We start from the raw sequence: 17,937 nt of genomic DNA on the forward strand, positions 1-17,937 counted from the left end.
AAGAATATCTCCTACACTGTGATCTATAGAACACCAGTGTCCCATGAGATGTTATCTGTGCTCCATGTGGGAAAAGGGGAGGTTTCAAGTCAAATAAACCTGAGAATGTTCTTGAAGTTTTACAATCTAGGTTAGCATATTAAAGGTTATGAGAAGCCTCATAATAAAGACACCCAATTAATCAGCACCTCACAAATTATTTGAGCACAAATCCTCCTCCTTTCTCTTTTCAACCATTTAATAATAATAGTTACTATTTATTGAGCATTTACTATGTATCAGACAGTTTCATATATCCTTTCACACGTAATGCAATACTTACTGAATCCTCACAAAAACTATATAAGGAACATACTATTGTTATTATCTCCATTTTACAAATAAAAAAACAAAGGCTTAGAAGAGTTAAGTAATTTGCCCAAGGACACAAAGCTGTGGTAGAGGAAGAGCTTGCATCTGGCAAGCCTGACTCTAGAAGCTCCATTCTGCTGCTTCTCCTTCCTCAGCAGAGAGCTGCGCATGCTCAGTCTATTCCTTGCCTGGGAAAGTTGATTCATTTCAGTTGTTTTCATTTATTCCTCTGAATGACTTCCATTCTGTGGTTGGTTGGAGTTATGTTCCCTGATTTTCATAGCTATCAGCTTCTATGTCATCATTTCATTGCCCTTTCTCCCTGTATTTTGGAAATACTTCTTCCACAGAGCTCTGTGCCTCAGTTTCCTTGTCTGTAGAAAAGGAATAATACTACTGGCCTCATAGGTTATTATGTTTATTATAAACAAGACATAAAGTGAAAAGTCCTTTGTACAGCAGCTTGCACAAGAACCCAGTAAATATTAATGATGATGACAAGGATTGTTACCAGAATTATTGATGCTGTTGTCATCACTGATTCTGTCTCGACAGAGAGTCAGTCTTTTCATGGATATAGAAAACACTGTTCTAATAAGAGTTGGGTAACAGCATCTGAGTGCCTAAAAATGCAGTACATATATAGTAGGAGGATTATGAATCCCTTGTGAGTAGGTATAGATCTTTAATTCTGTCAAGGGCTTGGAGTGAGAAAAGAATAAAAAGTCTGCATTGCCACTCTCAGAAAAGCAGGATTTTTCTTTTTGTCCATGAGGACTATCCATTGCCTTTTTCAGTCTTATTTACATGGCCTTTCAATGAATGAAAAATCCTTGTAACCTAGCAGAAGTAAATAAGCAATCCTCATTTTCATTCCTATTGTGGTTTTTCATATTTTCCTGTTTTTACATTTAAGGCGGAAGGTGGGAGTAAATGCAGTACAGTAGACCAGTAACGTGCTAATTTTAACCAAAATCATGGAATCTTGCTTTTAAAGACCATTCTTCAGCAAAATTTACATATTCTAAATAACACTTTTTTTTTTTTTTTTTTTTGAGATGGAGTCTTGTTCTGTTGCCCAGGCTGGAGTCCAGTGGTGCAATCTCGGCTCACCGCAACCTCTGCCTCCGGGTTCAAGCAATTCTCTGCCTCAGCCTCCTGAGTAGCTGGGATTACAGGTGCACACCATCACGCCTGGCTAATTTTTGTATTTTTAGTAGAGACGGGGTTTCACCATGTTGGTCAGGCTGGTCTCGAACTCCTGACCTCATGATCCACCCACCTCGGCCTCCCAAAGTGCTGGGATTACAGGCGTGAGCCACCATGCCTGGCCTCTAAAAATATTTCTAAGATGCCTTTCTAGTTCTTTACTTACAACTCAGATAGATTTACCTCTATGAACAGAGCAATTATATGAGTGTAGTGTCATTTCATTCATGAATTTTAAAGAAGCCTAGCATCTGTATAGTTACCATATTAATCAGCAGTCTCCAGAGAAACAGAATCAATAGGATATATATACAAGGAGATTTATTATAGGAATTGGCTCATACAATTTATGAAAGCCAAAAAGTCCCATGATCTGCCTTCTGCAAAACCGGTGGTATAATTCAGTCCAAGCCCAGAGGTCTGAGAACCAGGGAAGCCAATGGCATGAGTCCCAATCCAACTCCAAAAACTGGAGAACCAGGAGCTCCAATGTCTGAGAGCAGAAGAGGATGGATATCCGAGCTCAAACAGAAACAAATTCCGCCTTCTTCTGCATTTATGTTCCAATCATGCCCTCAACAGATTGGATGACTCTCACCCACCTTAGTGAGGGCAATACTCTTTACTTGGTCCACCAATTCAAATGCCACTTTCTTCCAGAAACACCCTCACAGACATACTCAGAAACAGCATTTTACTAGCTATCTGGGCATCCCTTAGCCTAATTAAGTGGACACAGAAAATTAAACATCACAGTTACATGTGTTTTTAAAGAACTGTGTAGAACAATAAATCAAATAAACTATTTGCAATCCTTGGCCTAGAGAGCAATGGATTATCACTGGATACCTTCCTACTCTTTGGATCTGAAACCTGGAACATCATTGGATTTCTAGCCTAGAGCAGTGTCCCTGAACAAAGGCTTTGGGGAGGCAATCTTTTAGAAACTACCACCTTATTCTCATAGAGATTCTGTCATTTCTCTCTCCCATCACTACCCAGAGAACCAGTGTTACCGAATAGTAATGATAATAATAATTACAAGTAACATTTTTAGCACTTGCTCTGTGCCAGACACTGTTCTAAGCACTTTATATTATTAACTCATTTAATCTCATCCTTATGGCAACCAGATGATATAGGTTCTATTATTATCCTCATTTTACAGATGAGGAAACTGAGGCAGAGAGAAGTGAGGAAACTTGTCCAAGGTTAAAGAGCTAAAAGTGGCAGAGCTAGTAAATGGCAGAGCAGAGATCCACTCCAGGCAGCTTGACTCCACAGTTCCTGCCTTTAATCACAAGACTGTGCGAAGTGAGGGCAGTGTGCAATCCTCAAGTACTTCAGGAATGAGAAGACGGGGAAGGTTGGCATCATCTCTGGAGCCTGAACACATCCATCTCCCCGCCTAATAGTAGCCTCAATCTGAATAACCCTGTTAGTTAGTTGATGATGTTTCTCAGTGTCAGCCAAGCCTCGCAGAAGAGAAGTTTCAGGCTGAACCAACAGGATTTTGAAAACTTGTATGTAGAGAGCATGTTTGAGCCTGTTTGGGAAAATGCTGGCACCGTTAACAGGAATTGAATGGGAAAATGCTGGCACCGTTAACAGGAATTGAATATCAGATCTCTCTGCCTTCAGGGACCTTAAGCTATATTCCAGAAAAACCAGAGTATAAACATGCCATTTCAGTTCAATGAGGAAAACAGAATGATTTGCTTGAGGTGTTATAAGTGGAAAAAGGAGGAACGTTTACCCAGCTGGGTAAGGAAAGAGGATCATGAAAAAAGGCTTAAAATAACAAAATCCATTATCTAGGATCATAAACCAATAAATCTACTAGCATTTTACCTTTATAAACAATCCACAAAATCTTTTTTAATATGTTGTATCTGTTTGCCGTTGTTAAACAAAAACACTGCAATTCTATTGGAGGTGATTCTAGTTTTCAGTTTTCTAAGTACTTATTAATTATGAACTATTTCTATCAAATAATCTACTCACAAAGTTTTTGTTCTTTGTTTTATTTTTGCCAAAACTGCACCATATAAACCTGACATATGCTCTAAATACATTCTTGCTCTTTTCTGTATGGTGATCTTAAGAATATTCATCACAAGATAGGAAACACAGCTGCCATCGTTTTAGGAAAGAAATAGTCATGAGTAATGCTTTAACACACATTTCAAAGTATCAGTGGTTCTAAAAAGCTCAAGAGGGTTGTGACTTTTATTGTCCCTATATGTTCTAAGCACAATGCAATTTTCATTGTTAAAATGCTTACATTAAAATTACTCCCAATAATCCATAGATTACACACTACTACATAAATCTATTTAAATTGCTACTAAAGAAAACCCAGTCACTACCAGAAATAATTCAAGTTGGGATAACGGTCAATAATGCTGGTGGTATCTGGAGTCAAGATACAGCTTAGAATTTGTCTAAAAGTCTGATCTAATGTTTCTGCACTGTTAATATTCTTGTCATAAAAGTGTGACTCACTGACTTGGACCACTGAGGCTTCTAAATATATGGAAAGAAAATCTATATGTGAAAACGAGTAGAATTAAGACATTACCTAGATAGAGTCTTCTGAGGTTACAACTGGCGAAGTGATGACCAAGATCAAATAAATTGAGTAACATACGGAAAATGGTATGGTGGAGAAACAATCAGACTGCAATCAGGTATCCTAATGCTACTTCTGACTTTGTCATCACCTGGGAAAATAGCACCACCTCTCTGGCCCTCAGCTTCATCATGGGTAAAACAAGGCATTTGACTAGATGATCACTAATGTTGAACTCTATGAAATCTAAGATGCTCTAATGTTATCTTAAACTCTTAGCATTTTTTAGCCATAAAAAACCATAATCTAAACTTTCAGATGCTTCCTGAATGTCACTTAACTATTTTCTAAACCAGAAATGGGCTGTATTGTATCCAGAGCAATGTAGTTGATGATTATGATGCCTCTAGCCTAATGCATTGAGGAAACACCAGAGGTTCCTTGAATTGCCTCTTTAGGGAAGGATGGGTCCAAGTAATTGTTAATTTCATTAAGTGTCATTTTATGAAACACATCTATGTATCCAAGTCTTTTATGAGCACTGGAAAATCGAACATTAATGTTAAATCTTTCTCCTCCAGAGATTCATAGTCACTTGAGTCAGAAAAATAACCTCTCGTTAGATAGAATTTTAAGTGCTATGATATGTTTTTAAATAGGGAGTGTATGAAGCTCAAAAGAGAGATCTTGATTCATTCATTCTACAAACAATTATCAAGAACTCAATATATGCCAGGCACCATTCTAACAAACAGGATGAATACAGCAGTGAAAAATAAAAGTAAAAAAAAATATCCTGCCCGAGATAGGCAACGGAAAGACAAACAAAGAATAAAATAAATATGGCCGGGCGCAGTGGCTCACGCCTGTAATACTAGTACTTTGTAAGGCTGAGGCGAGCAGATCACCAGGTCAGGAGTTTGAGACCAGCCTGGCCAACATGGTGAAACCTCGTCTCTACTAAAAATACACAAATTAGTCGGGCGTGGTGGCAGGCACCTGTAATCCCAGCTACTCAGGAGGCTGAGGCAGAGAATTGCTTGAATCCGGGAGGCAGAGGTTGCAGTGAGCCGAGATTGTGCCATTGCACTCCAGCCTGGGTGACAGAGCAAGACTTCATCTCAAAAAAAAAAAACAAAAAATAAATATAAATATACACTATACTTTTATGTGGTGAGGAAGACTATCAAGAAAGATGAAATAGAACAAGGGACTATATATTGGTAGAGAATTATATTTAGATAGAATAGTCAGAGATGGTCTCTGCTTTACCTGACATTTGGGCAGAGACATGGATAAAGTAAAGGAGCATTTAGGATATCCAAAGCAGAGAGAATACCTAGAGAAAAGGCCCTAAGGCAGGAGCTGCTTTGATGGGTGTGCAAAGTTCCAGGGAAGGTTATGTCTTGAGATGAGGTGGGAAAGGTAGCCAGGGGCTAGATTATATAGGCTTTTGTTGGACATGGTAAGGAGGCAGGGTTTGCTTCTGAAGGATGCAAAGTAACAGGAGAGTTTTGAGCAGAAGAATGATATGATCAAATTTTTATTTTTAAAAGACCATTCTAGATACCATATGGAAAATGAAGAGGCAGAGAGCAACAGTTAAGCAGGGCGGAAATTAGGAGATAGTTTCTATATTTATGTTAATATGCACAAATATTTTCAGTTATAGCATTACAGTATGGGATATGTTATATGATAAATTATGTTTCTATATTTATATTTATAATTATGTAAATCACATGTATAGCATAATATGTTGTTAATCATATGCCATGTTTCTATATTCCAAAAATATTATATTCATATTATATGTATATGTTATAATGCATTTTATAATTGTATAATAATGCTATATCTATTATATCTATTGTTGTTTACTTTTATATTCTTAGAAAAAGATGGTGATGGTTTGGAGTAGGAAAGTAGCTGTAGAAGGAGAAATACTCATTTGAGGTAAATATTTTGAAGTTAGACCCAACAGGATTTGCCAATGAATTTTCTGTGGGATGGGAGAGCAAAAGAGGGCTCATGGAGGAATTCTAAATTTTAGCTTGAGCAACTATGTGAATAATGATGCCATTTCCTGGCGTGGAGAAGAATAAGGTGAAGCATGTGTTGGTAGTGAGGCTAAGACTTGATTTTGGACATATTAAATTTAAGATGAGTATTTTGACTGTATAGATGAAATGGTAAGTGAGCAACTGGATATACAGATCCAGATTTCAGAGAAGTCAAGGTTGGAAATACAAATTTAAGTGTGTTTGGCCACAGGATAGGATGAGCTGAACAGGGAGGAGAGTGAGAAAAAAAGAATTATGATGCCTGAGCTCTAGAATTCTCCAACATTTGAAAATCAAGAGAAGGAGAAACCAGTGAAGGAGCTATGAGCAAAAGAAGAGGAAAGCTGAAGAGTGGCCCTGTGGTAGCAGAGTGATCTACTGTGACAAGAGCTGCTAAGAAGGACAAATAATATGAGAATTGAGAACTGACCACTGGATTCAACACGCTCTTCCTTCTTCCAAGAATGCTGTTTCAGGTGTCCATATAGATGGCAACCTCTCTTTCTTCAGGTCCTTACTCTAAATTACCTACTTGGTAATACTGGCAATGGTCAATCTATCAAAAAGCCAATCCTCTCTTCCAGTTACCTGTATCCCCTTTCCCCGCTGTATTCATTCTCCTTAACTCTTTATCATTATGTAATAAATTCGGTGTTTTGCTTATTTATCTTGCTTATTATCTATTTCCCTAATTAGAATATAAAATCCATAAAGAAAGGGTTTTGGGTCTCTTTTATTCATTGTGATTTCATCAGTACTTAGAATGACACCTGACTCCTGGCTAGCACTCAGCACTCAATAAATACTGATTGAAAACATGAATTGATGAATAAACAAAGCCACCATTTACTATATTAGATGTAGCAGCCTTACAAAGACCTTTTTCTTTTCATTTGTTAATCAAAGCTTACCTCTGGCCATAGATTCATCTTCCTCTAGTGAAAAGCTAATATGTAAAAGGAAGCAGATACTTGCATATATCTTTAAAATGTTGAGACTAGCCTGCTAAAAAGCTACCAGACATTTTTTAAACCATTGTTTTAGACTTTTATGATGCAAGAATATATAAGGCAGGGTCAACATTCTCAAGGAACGCTCAGTCTGGTGGTGACTGAAGACTTGTAAATAGAAAAGATATAATACAGCACGGTAAGTGCAATTATACGCAAGACCACTGGAGGCCTAATCAAGTGAGTAGATAACCAGACAGGTGGAGAACCAGGTCAGACTTCACCTGTGTATGACAGCGAAAACATCAGAAAACTTCTGAACAAATTGAGTCATCTGTTCACTAAATATTTATTGATCATTAGCACCATATTCAGCACTGATGATACAATAAGCAAAAGAAACACAACCTCTACTCTTATGGAATTCAATCTAGCTTGGTAATCTACATTGTGTAATACCAGTACAGCGCTTCAGAAGAGCAGCTGTTGAAATGTTTTACAGGTCTTGAGTCGGCCAGTGCCTGGTAGCTGCGCTACACATCACATCAGCCTACCCTGAGGCAACTATACAATGTTCTAATAAATGCTTCTTAGGGAAAAGACCCAAGCATGCCCTGTCTCTGGTCTAGTGGTTACCGAAAAAGTACGAGGTTTTATTTAAGCAAAGTAGTCAATGGAGCTATACACATTTTTTTTTTAAAAGAAATCCGCCGGGCGCGGTGGCTCAAGCCTGTAATCCCAGCACTTTGGGAGGCCGAGATGGGCGGATCACGAGGTCAGGAGATCGAGACCATCCTGGCTAACACGGTGAAACCCCGTCTCTACTAAGAAATACAAAAAATAGCCGGGCGAGGTGGCAGCGCCTGTAGTCCCAGCTACTCGGGAGGCTGAGGCCGGAGAATGGCGTGAACCCGGGAGGCGGAGCTTGCAGTGAGCTGAGATCCGGCCACTGCACTCCAGCCTGGGCGACAGCACGAGACTCCGTCTCAAAAAAAAAAAAATAAATAAAAAAAAAAAAAAATAAAAGAAATCCATACAGCTTTGGCATTTCAAACTGAGACATGGCACTAAAAAGCTAGATGCTACTGATGAAAAAAAATGTAAACCATACCATAGCATAAATTTCTAGTTTTTTTTAGATAATTCATTTCTAAGCACTGTCTATTTCCTAGATAATTTACATTTCATTGATATTTGCTAACTTGCAAACTGAAGGGATTCCAAGGAACTAAATGCCCTTTGATTAAAAGAGGTTAAGGGAAAAAAAGACTCATTTTGCATGTGCTAATGCTATACATTCCTATAAAATGCAATATTTGGGAGTCAAGTATAAACCAATTTGTGAATAGTCATGTAACTTTTTCTGGATAATTTCATAAATTTTTGTACTTACAGTAGAAGGCAATTCCAGGCAATCATAATGATTCCCTCAAGAAAAAGGACCATTACATTGGACTTTCTCTCACATCTTTCTGAGCCAGTGTTATTTCACTAAGTGAGCCCATGGAGACAGAAACTTAGATTTTACAGCATTGCTGTTTCTGAAGAGTATTTATAGGAAGTTCACCAATTTATCAAGAACCCTGCAAGGTTTTCAATATTTTTCTAGTTATTAGAGTAAGAATACTTTTTAAAAATAGTATCTGGTATTCTATTTCCATAAAAAATTAAGAGGAACATCTAGAAATGTGTGCAACTGAGTGATGTCCAGAAAAATATAATGTATTGATTTCAATGGCTGTTAACAAAATATAATACTTCTCTCTATATCTCTAGCACAGATTCTTAAGATGATGAAGCATAATCCTCATTTCCTTCTGTCAACAACATGTAGGAAGAAAAAACATTTGGGTAACTGAGTGAGGAAATTCCTGGGATCAACTGTATCTGTGGTATAGAAATAATAGCTGTGGGCTGGGCACCCTTTAATCCCAACATTTTGGGAGCCCAAGGTGGGAGGACAGCTTGAGGTCAGAAGTTTGAGACAAGCCTGGGCAACTTAGCAAGACCCTGTCTCTACAAAAAATAAAAATAAAAAATTAACTGGGCGTGATGGTGTCTGCCTATAGTCCTAACTACTCAGAACGCTGAGAGAGGAGTATCGTTTGAGGCCAGGAGTTTGAAGTTGCAGTAGCTATGATTGCACTACTGCCCTCCAGCCTGGACAACAGAAGGAGACCCTGTGTCTAAAACAAAACAAAACAAAGAAATAATAGATGTGTTTTGAAAAGTGCCTACAAGTCAAAGGGTGAGGACAGCTTTGGCCAAGGAGATGATTTTGAGTATGTGAGGGCCAATTAAACCACTTCAGAGAAAGCAGTGGTGGTCTGTGGTCTCATAACTATTTTTGCATAACTCATTATTGTTTCTGTGTCCAGGCCATCAGGCTACACCCCTCCTCTTATGAGAAAGGTACAAATGCATAAAATTAAGTCGCCATGAGATGTTTTGTCAGGAACGCTACTAGCAGAGTACTCATCTACCCTAAATGTTTTTCTCTCCACATCTACAAATACAACTATGTCTATAGTGTAAACACATCACGTTAAATAAAATTCACTGAGTCTTCAGAACAATCTAACATTTATTTTACATCCTCTGTTTAAGAAGGCAATAAAAGTGTGGATGTAGTCATATAAAAAAAATAATAACGTTCCAAAATGTCCCCTGGAGTTTCAAACTTTGAGGTACATGAAAATATCAAATGTATAGAATTATTAACTCCTTGTGAGTTCCAGGTAGCTTAGGTATTCACAGTACTTTAAAGAAATAATTTAAAGAATGTCCTCTAATAATTATGAAAAGGAAGAGAAGACTGCCTTAAGCCTGTATCTATTTGGTCAGGTCTACTTAGGCTGCTGGGTTGAAATCAGAGCACAGAGCACTTCTTTAGAAAGGGTTTAACTTCCATCGCATGTCTGATGTGGCAGCAATACTAGTAACCCTGCTTATACCCCCTTGACTTTCACCTCTGCACTAGGAAGGCTGCTTACTGTCAACATCTGAGAATCTCTCTGTGTTAGGCCATTCTTGCATTGTTATATAGAAATACCCAAGACTGGGTAATTTATAAGAAAAGAGGTTTAATTGGCTCACGGTTCTGCAGCTTGTACAGGGAGCATAGCACTAGCTTCTGCTTCAGGGGAGATCTCAGGAAACTTACAATCACAGCGGAGGGCAAAGGGGGAGCAGGCGTTTCACACGGCAGGAGCGGGAGCAACAGAGCGCACAGGAGGTGTCACACACTTTTAAATGACCAGATCTCAAAACATCTGACTCACTATCAAGAGGACAGCACCAAGAGGATAGTGCTAATCCACTCACGAGAAATCCGCCTCTATCCAAATACCCCCCGCCAGGCCCCACCTCCAACATAGAGGACTACATTTCAACATGGGATTCCGAGGGGACATATATCCAAACTATACCGCTCTGCCCGAGGACTTTTCTCTGACCACAGGGAACATGTGCAGGACAACCCAGAAGTGAGGAGTTAACACCCACAGAAGCAACTCAGCAAATGCTGGCTGATGTGTCCACGGACATACACCCAGTTTCTTTCCTCATCAATGTGATTAGCTCCGAGGTGTGCTGTATAGGAGCTCCCAGAGTTCCTTGGCAGGACTGGGCCCTAGGGTATATCTGGTGAGTGAGTTGATAATGTGCCGTTTAGTGTCTTCTTTCCCTTCCCTCTCTCACTTCCCCACTCTTCCACCCATGTTTCCTGGGATCACCTCCCAAATGAATTGCTCTGCACTTAAATCATTGCCCCTAGGTTTACTCTGAGATAACCGAATTTGAAACTCATGGGCAAAATTTTTGTTTCCATGGTATATTGGTTTTTAAGCGTGGGCCTGAGTTTACCTATAAATATAAATAGGTTAAGTTGTGAAAGGCTTTTTATTAGTTTGGCAATCAAAAGTTCTACTAGAAACCTCTGTTTCTACCCATGAGGGATTAATAGCCCAGAGAATTGCCCTCCTACTGTGAAAAAGAAAAAAAAAAAACTACAGCAATAAGTATTTTCTGACATTGGACAACAGCCAGAGCAAAATTGTGTTCTTTGAACGAATGAAAACAAATTATCCTGATACTTTCTCCAAATTGTTGCCTGGAAGCAGCTCTAAAGTCCTAGGATAGGAAAAGCCTAACAGAACTCAGTGGTCTCATAGTCTCAGCAAGGTGAGGAGAGGAGAGACCAGGGAGGCTGAGGCAGCCAGAATTCGCAGGGCAGAATACGAGAAAGGACACAGCCTGAAGAGAAAGAGCTCTGAAAACCTGGATAGAAACCCCTTCGAGGCTTTGGCTGAGTACTGATCAGCAGAGACCTGGTTTGAAACCCCACTAGGCTTTGGAAAGAACCTCCTGAAGCAATTTGCAGGGCTCAAACCAGGCTAGATAGAGTTTGTCATCTCACCAGCCAAAGCGGAAAAACTGGTGATCCAGGGAACTTGCTAGAGGCCTCAGAAGGGTATCACCTGTGTGGTACAGCTAAATAAGGCCTACATCAAAGCCTGCTCTGCACCTGCCAAAATAAAGCATAAAAGCAGATTTGAAAATGTCAGCACGATCCAAAGCGGTTTAATTATGTGTTAGGACAAAGCCCAACACTCATATCCTCCTGACTTTCACTTCCATATTATGAAGGAACAAAACAACACAGTGTTTGTTGTTTAACCCCCTCAGGCCCCAGGCCCTCTGCCTGGAGGATACTCTCCCAGATCTCTGTTTTACTTGCTCCCTGACCTCCTCAGGGGTGTACTCAAATGTCCCCTTTTCAGCGAAGCCCTCCTTGACCACCCATTTAAACTTGTATTCTCCTCTCTACTCCTTAACCTCCTTCCCAACTTTATTTTCCTGCATAGAATTTTATCATCATCTAACTTGCTCTAAGTTTACGGATGTAATTTTTTTGTCAGCGTCCCTTCCCTACACTATAACCTTCATGAGGGCAGGGGTTTTTGTTCCGTGTTCACTGCTATCTCATCAACATCTAGAGCAATTCCTAGCACATAATAAATGCTTAACAATCATCTGCTGAATAAACATTTTAGAAAAATAACTGACAGACAAATGGAGAACTTCTGTGATGATGGGACATGAAAAAATATTTCACTCTTTTGATAAAATGGAACCACCAGATAGAAGAATATTTCTGTTAGACAAAATGTTTTTAAAAATATGTATGTAGGAAAAAGTATAAAATAGTATTGACTGGCAAACATAGAACTGGAATGTAAATATAAATTTCTTTGCCCTGAATAATTTAAGTGGCATGATAAAACTCACGCCACAGATTGGGTAAGAGAAGGAACCTAATCCACTCTAAAAAGAAGAAAAGCACAGCAAAATTCTCATTAGAGTTAGAATTCTTAATAGTTCCTATCTACTATTTAATTTAATCATAGTTAATGATGATAATTTCTTATATTTTATGCATCTGATGACCCTAAATGTGCATTTCTCATGATTCCTTAAAACAATTTTTGTAAATTCTATTCCTAGGACCTTCTGCTTTCAGAAAAATCAATGTCTTCTATTCTTTGTATTGGAGGAGATCCATCTGTTCACCTGCTAAGCAGTGGTTATCAAACTTCAGCGTGCATCAGAATCCTCTGGAAGGGTTAGACAGGGACTGCCTGGCCTGCCCTCAGAGGTTCTGACTGGTAGGTCTGGTGTAGGACCTGAAAATTAGCATTTCTAACAAATTCCTAGGTGAGGCTAGTACTGCTGGCCAGGACCACCCTCTAAGAACCACTGACACTTAACATTGGGGATGTATTTTCAAGAATTTCACACCATCTTTCATGTTAATTGAATGTTGTTAATTGAATTTTTTTGTTTTTAAATCTGGTTAGTAATTTGTTAGTTTTACAGTTACATAAAAACTATAAGCATAAAGATGTTATATACAGTGTTTGTTTGTTTTGTTTTATTTTGTTTTTTGAGATGGAGTCTCACTCTGTCGCCCAGGCTGGAGTGCGGTGGTGCAATCTCGGCTCACTGCAACCCCTGCTTCCTGGGTTCAAGCAATTCTCCTGCCTTCAGCCTCCCAAGTAGCTGAGATTACAGGTGCCTGCCACCAAGGGGGGCTAATTTTTGTATTTTTAGTAGAGACAGGGTTCCACCATGTTGGCCAGGCTGGTCTCGAACTCCTGACCTCGTGATACGTCTGCCTCGGCCTCCCAAAGTGCTGGGACTACAGGTGTGGGCCACCGCGCCCGGCCTATATACAGTTTTATGTCTGTACCCAGTTAAATAATTTTACAATAAAAATGATTATTAATGAGAATTTTTTCCTATAATTGGCTCCAAATACAGTATTCAATGTTATTACCCAGACGATTTTTCCAATCTCTACTCTTTACTTTTTTCCCTATATCTCAGCAAGAGTGATAGATGTAAAACATAAATCTGGTCATGTCATTTACCTCTGGTATCCTTTTCACTGACTCCTTCTCTGCGTCCGGATAAATACTAAGTTTCCTAAGATGGCACAGAAGATCTCTCATGACCGGCCCCTGCTTATTTCTCCAGGTTCATGGCTGACATCTCCTCACCTCCACTCCTTTTATCCCACAGTATCTTGGAACACTTGTGCTTCTCTGTGTTTCCATTTGCATCAGAGCCTTTGTCTGTGTGGTCCTATCTGCCCAAACTGCTGCTCCACTTACCTCATTTGACCTGCTTGATTCTATGTTTTCTCTAAGACTCTTGGATGTCCATTACTCTCGAGTCTCTGCTAACCCCCTGTGGTCCTCTCTATGTACCTCCAAAGCAATCCAGATTACCCAGTCCAATACTCATCACACTCTACTTCAATTTCCTATTTTCTTGTTTGTGTTCCCCAATAGTTTGTAGAAATTTCCAGATAAGGGGCTATGACAATATTAATTATTGAATTCCTCCCCAAATCCTGGCATACAAAAGATACTACTAAACTTTAAAAAAAAAAAAGAATGACATTCAATAATTGAGTAAATAGGTCTGAAGTTTCTATTATTTTTAAATAAACAAAGCTACTCTCATATTAACCACACCTGTACCCTCCTCTAGCCATCAGGAAGGCTAGAGTACTGAGCTTCAGGAAACCACTGAAGCCAGTTCCTGATGATGCCCTCACTCTTTGCAGACAATGCTACAAGCACTTGAACTAACAACTCCTCCACTTGTCTCCTGCTCAGAAGCTCCATGAAGGCAGACTGTCTCTCACAGTATCTCAGTGCCAGGCACATAGCAGCCACTCAATATTGGTTATCTATCTTATATTTTGCCATTAGTGTGTAATCAGAGTTAATTCAGACAGTCTGTGGATATTTGCTCCTGAATTCTTGGTGACTGGCCCAGATATAACTTTTACCATTCCATAACTGTCTTCTATTATTTTTGTTCTTCTTCTTCCTTGTACTCAAATTCCAAAAACTTAAAGCAGATCATGAGCACAGTGGTTTTGATTCAGTTCTCTGTAGAGAACCAGGTAGGAAAGCTGGGAAATGGTTTGGAAAAAATTGAGGACAGAAAAAGTAGAGAGCTTCCTGCTTCTTTTATTTCCCCGATGAAGCTGACATTAATAGTCGGTGCTAATGTAACCTCTAAATTTCTTTTTATAAGAAAAGAAACCTGAAGGACTTGCCTATTATTGGAATACTTGTGAGATAGAACCTTCTTGATATGTGTCTAAAACTTGAACCAATTTAGTGGTACAATAAATAGTGATTAGACTAAAATAAGGAAATTTTGTTTTTCAGAATAAAGGCAGTAAAAGTAATGATTTGTTTTGCAACTTTAAGTATGTGAATATTCATGAAAGCAAACTTTTAAAATAAACTTTAAATAAAAATTAAAAGGAAAAAAGGTTACAGACTTGATTTTTGGCAACATATATTTAACTCATCTTGTTACACTGTGCTATGGTCTGAATGTCTATGTCAACCCAAAATTCACATGCTGAAATCCTAAGCCCCATAGTGATGATGCTTTTTCAGAGCTAGGGCCATGAGGGCAGATTCTTCATGAATAGGAATTAATGCCCTTATAACAGAGTCTGGAGAGCGATCCCTTCTTCCTTCATCAGGTGAGGTTACAGCAAAAACATGCCTGTCTAGGAAACGAGACCACGCCAGAGATGGAATTTGCCTGTACCTTGATTTTGGACTTCCCAGCCTACAAAACTATGAGAAATAAATTTCTCTTATGTATAAGCCACCCAGTCTATAGCAGTTTGTTATAGAGGCCCAGACATACTAAGATATTTTGTACATTTATTATCCAAATTTCCTTTCTCTTGATGAATCAAGACTAGTCACCTAAAGGCAAAGACTAGAAATTACTGTGTTACGCTACTTACAAAGAAAGCATCTGGGAAAAAAGATTTAATTATTGTATTTGAGAGCAGAAACACTTCCCATAATCACTGTTTATGAATTTGCTAAACTAGAATATTATATGGTAAACCGTATTTACATCTTTTAAGAGAGACAATAATACATTTCTTATTTTTATTTTTATTTTTTTTGCTTTCTTTTTTTCTTTTTTTTTTCTTTTTTTTTTTTTTTTGAGATAGAGTCTCGCTCTGTCTCCCAGGCTGGCGTCCAGTGGTGCAACCTCCACTCACTGCAACCTCCGCCTCCCAGGTTCAAGAGATTCTCCTGCCTCAGCCTCCTGAGTAGCTGGGTTTGCAGGTGTGCACCACCACACCTGGCTAATTTTAGTATTTTTAGTAGAGACAGGGTTTCGCCATGTTGTCCAGGCTGGTCTCGAACTCCTGACCTCAAGTGATCTGCCCGCCTTGGCCTCCCAAAGTGCAGGAATTACAGGTGTGAGCCACCACGCCTAGCCTAATACATTTCTTATAAGAGGTTCTGAGGATTCATTAGTTTATATTCGTAAAGAGCTTTAAAAGTGAAATGCTTCCTTCCCTTCTTTAAGTGTCACTGAAATCATTAACAAGTGATGATCAGTATTCCCTTCTTAATGTCTTAGAAAAGCCTAACTATCCAATGCTGTGCAATTACCTTTTTCATGTCAGAATTCAAAATTTGAGCCCCATATTCATGCATTAAAATGCTCACTTATTGTTTTAAAATACCTATAATATCATTTAGATCAATTTGAGGTTTTCAAAGAAAAAAAAATGCCAGTTCTTAGAATGATATTATTAAGACTGTCAAGTCACATTTGCTTTATAGAATTTGATGTAATACACAAATACCCAACTTAAAATTCCTGATCCATGAAAAGGTTTTAGAACAATACAAAATATTTATTGTTTATAGAGCAGCTTCCACATTCCATGTGCTATATTTGTAGAGCATTCCTTGCATGTCTCTCTTAAAAGCAATGGGATCATTAAGATTGATTATTCCTGGAACTTGATTTGCATATTTGCTTTTCTACTCTCTGGAATGTGGAGCTACTGGCAAGATAACTATGTACCTATAAGTTCAGACACTGATAGCAAAGACTGAGTCTCTCTCTCTCTCTCTCTCTCTCTCTCTCTTCATGACAGCATCTTGACATTTGAGGAAGAGAGATCAAATTGGTAAAGTATTTAAAAAAAAAAAAAAAAACAAGCTAAGCCTAAGTGGGGACAGAGGGAACAGTTCCAAACAGGAGACAAGGAGGGCATAGGGCGTGATTCTGACAGGTTTTGAGCAAGTGTCATAAAAGAGCTGAACTTCTTAACCATGGACATTTTGTGCTGAAACAGTCTTTGTTGTGGGGGCTCTCCCATGCATTGTAGGATGGTTCACAGTATTCCTGGCCTCTGCCCACTAGAGGCTGGTAGCACTCTCTGCCAAGCAAAAATGGCTCCAGATATTGCCAAATCCCCAGTGGGAGGAGTTGGGCAGGGGCGGGGCAGACAAAATTTTCCCCAGTTGAGAACCAGGGCTGGCATTTGGCACAGGGAAAGGAACATTGGAAATGTCTTCCTAAAACTACTACTGGAGAAGGCTGTCTTCTTCACAGTGAAAGTTCTGCGGGGGATGGCCAAGCCAAGAGTTAGAAATGGCAAAAGATGCCACCAAAAGCTATTATTAATGGATCCACTAGCTAGAAAAAAATAAATGATGAGAAGAGCCACCTTTGAGCAGTGTCTGCTGAAAACAAACACTCGGAGCCGCCACAGCCGTATGTAACTATCAACTGAAGCTCCAGGTCATATACTTAGCAGTAAGCTGTTATCCTCTTTAATGAAGGGAAGAGTCTAATTGACTTCTTCCAGGAAATGTGATGGGCTTAAATACCAGAAACTACTTGCTGAGGATTCATTGAGTTTCATTTAATTCATTATATATTTATTGAGCACTCAATATGTGCCAAGCTGTGTGCTAGCTGTCAGAAATACAATGATGAAAACGTCTACCCTCAAGGAACTTATGCTGCAGAGAGAAACAGAATCATAACAAGTCTGGTCCTCAAATGTCTGGTATAGGGTATGATCCAGTCCCAGTTCTCCACACTGATAACCACAACACAACCAGAACTTTAAAAAAATCACAGTATTCCTCTTTTTTAAATAGCAAAAACTGCTTAGCTTTTTTCTCTATTCGAAGGCTTTAATTTTTTTCTCTCATTTTAAATTTCTCTGCCATTTCACTGGCATCTCAGGCAGCTGCTTTTTCTCCATCTCAAAGCAATCAATATATGAACATTTTTAAAAGCAAAAAAAAAAATCCAGTTGCAATTTTATTTTTCTGCTGGCATACATGTGCACAATCTTTTGAATTTACATGATGATGCTAACCAGCCGAAGTCAGCAAGCCTTTGTGAAAAAGCAGTTGATTCAATG

General features: G+C 38.8%; 1 protein-coding gene across 16 annotated transcripts in view; it reads right to left on the reverse strand.

The window, feature by feature from the left end:
* The window catches only part of MAPK10 (mitogen-activated protein kinase 10), a 336,526-nt gene that overhangs the window by 260,832 nt on the left and 57,757 nt on the right, over nucleotides 1-17,937 (reverse strand). The gene's annotated exons all lie outside the window — the stretch shown is intronic.

Source organism: Papio anubis, chromosome 3, assembly GCF_008728515.1.
Source record: "Papio anubis isolate 15944 chromosome 3, Panubis1.0, whole genome shotgun sequence".
In the NCBI taxonomy this organism is placed as follows: Eukaryota; Metazoa; Chordata; class Mammalia; order Primates; family Cercopithecidae; genus Papio; species Papio anubis.